Below are 2,042 nucleotides of genomic sequence, written 5' to 3'. Positions count from 1 at the left end.
AAAGATAAAAAGTTTGAGTGGACCCATAGTGCTAGTACGGTTTTCAGGAGCTGAAAAGACTCCTGACATCTGCTCCTGTACTGGCACCACCAGATTTCTCAAAGGACTTTGTTATCTATTGCGACGCCTCGCAACAAGGACTTGATTACATACTCATGCAAGATCGTCATGTAATTGCCTATGCTTCACGGCAGTTACATCCACATGAGGAAAACTATCCTACACATGATCTAGAGCTTGAAGTTGTAGTCCATGCACTCAAAACCTGGCGACATTACCTTCTTGGTAATCATTGCAAAATCTTCACCGATCACCAAAGTCTGAAATATATCTTCACCAAACCCATATTTGAATCTCAGGCAAAGACGTTGGGTCGAGTTGATCACGGATTACGACTTAGGAATAACTTACACTCTGGGAAAATTCGATGTCATGGCTGATGCACTAAGTCACAAATCTTATCGTAACAACCTGATGTTACAACAAAGTCAACCACTTCTCCATTAGGAAATTCAGAAGCTTAACTTTCACATTGTTCCTCAAGGATTCCTATCTACCTTGGTGGCAAAACCTACACTTATGGATCAGATCATAACCGCTCAACGGTATGACAGGGGAGTATCTCGGATCAAGGAGAACATTGCCAACAAGGCTGCTAAATGTTTCGGTGTGAATGATCAAGGTGTTGTCTTCTTCGAGAACCACTTAGTGGTTCCCCAGAAACAACAACTACGGCAATTGATCCTTAAGGAAGCTCATGAATCTCCTCTCACAATTCATCCCGGTAGTACACAAATGTATCAAGACCTACGCCAGAGGTTTTGGTGGACTAGGATGAAGAGAGAAATTGCTCAATATATTGCTAGTTGAGACGTCTGTCGTCGTCTTAAAGCAAAGCATCAACAGCCTGCTAGCACCCTCCAACCTTTAGCTATTCCTGAATGGAAATGGGATAAAATCAGAATGGATTTCATCACCGGTTTTCCCAGGACCAAGAGAGGGAATAATGCTATCTTCGTCGCCATCGATCATCTTTCCGAAGTAGCCCATTTCCTGCCTGTTCGAGAGAGTATAACTGCTAGCCAGCTAGCAGATTTGTATATCTCCCGAATAGTGTCTCTTCATGGTGTTCCATTGGATATTAACTCAGACCGTGGAAGTCTGTTCATGTCTCGGTTTTGGGAAGTTTCCAACATGCTATGGGGACTCGTCTCTCCTTTAGCACCGCCTTCGACCCTCAATCAAGTGGTCAATTAGAACGCGTCAATCAAATTCTGGAAGATATGCTCCGAGCTTCTGTTATCTCATTCAGAATGGATTGGGAGAAATGCCTTCCATTTGCCGAATTTGCTTATAACAATAGCTATCAATCTAGCTTGGGCAAAGCTCCTTTTGTAGTTCTCTATGGACGAAAGTGTCGAATGCCTCTTAACTGGTCAGAAACCGAGGAAAGGCAATTATTTGGCCCGAATATGATTCGGGAAGCAAAAGAGCAAGTTCGTATTGTTAGTGAAAAGTTACAGCCCAATCTCGTCAGAAGACGCAATATAATCATAAACATAAGACCATGACTTATGTAGTCGGCGGGGAGGCTTACCTTCGGGTTACTCCTCTGGAGGGAACCCATCGCTTCAGTATCAAAGGCAAATTGGCTCCTCGCTACATTGGTCCTTTTCGCATTCTTGCCAAATGAGGAGAAGTTGCCTACCAATAGGAACTACCTCTGCATCTTTCCAGAGTTCATGTTGTCTTCCACGTTTCTCAACTCAGGCATTGCTTCTCGCATCCTGTCCTTGGAGGGACCACAAAACACTTGATCTTCATGCTGTCTTCCAGAGTTCATGCTGTCTTCCATTCGTATCCTTGATCAAGCCGAGCGTACTACTCGATTCCATAACATCAAGTTTCTCAAGGTTCAATGGTCACATCATTCTGAGAAAGAAGCTACTTGGGAAAGGGAGGATCGTCTTCGACTTGAGTACCGCACTTTCTTTCCGGCGGATCCAAAATCTCGGGACGAAATTTTTCTGAGTGGGGGTGAG

The sequence above is a fragment of the Triticum dicoccoides genome, chromosome 4B (genome assembly GCF_002162155.2).
Source record: "Triticum dicoccoides isolate Atlit2015 ecotype Zavitan chromosome 4B, WEW_v2.0, whole genome shotgun sequence".
NCBI classification, from domain to species: Eukaryota; Viridiplantae; Streptophyta; class Magnoliopsida; order Poales; family Poaceae; genus Triticum; species Triticum dicoccoides.
The sequence above is the reverse complement of the archived record's forward strand: the minus strand, read 5'-3'. Positions refer to the sequence as shown.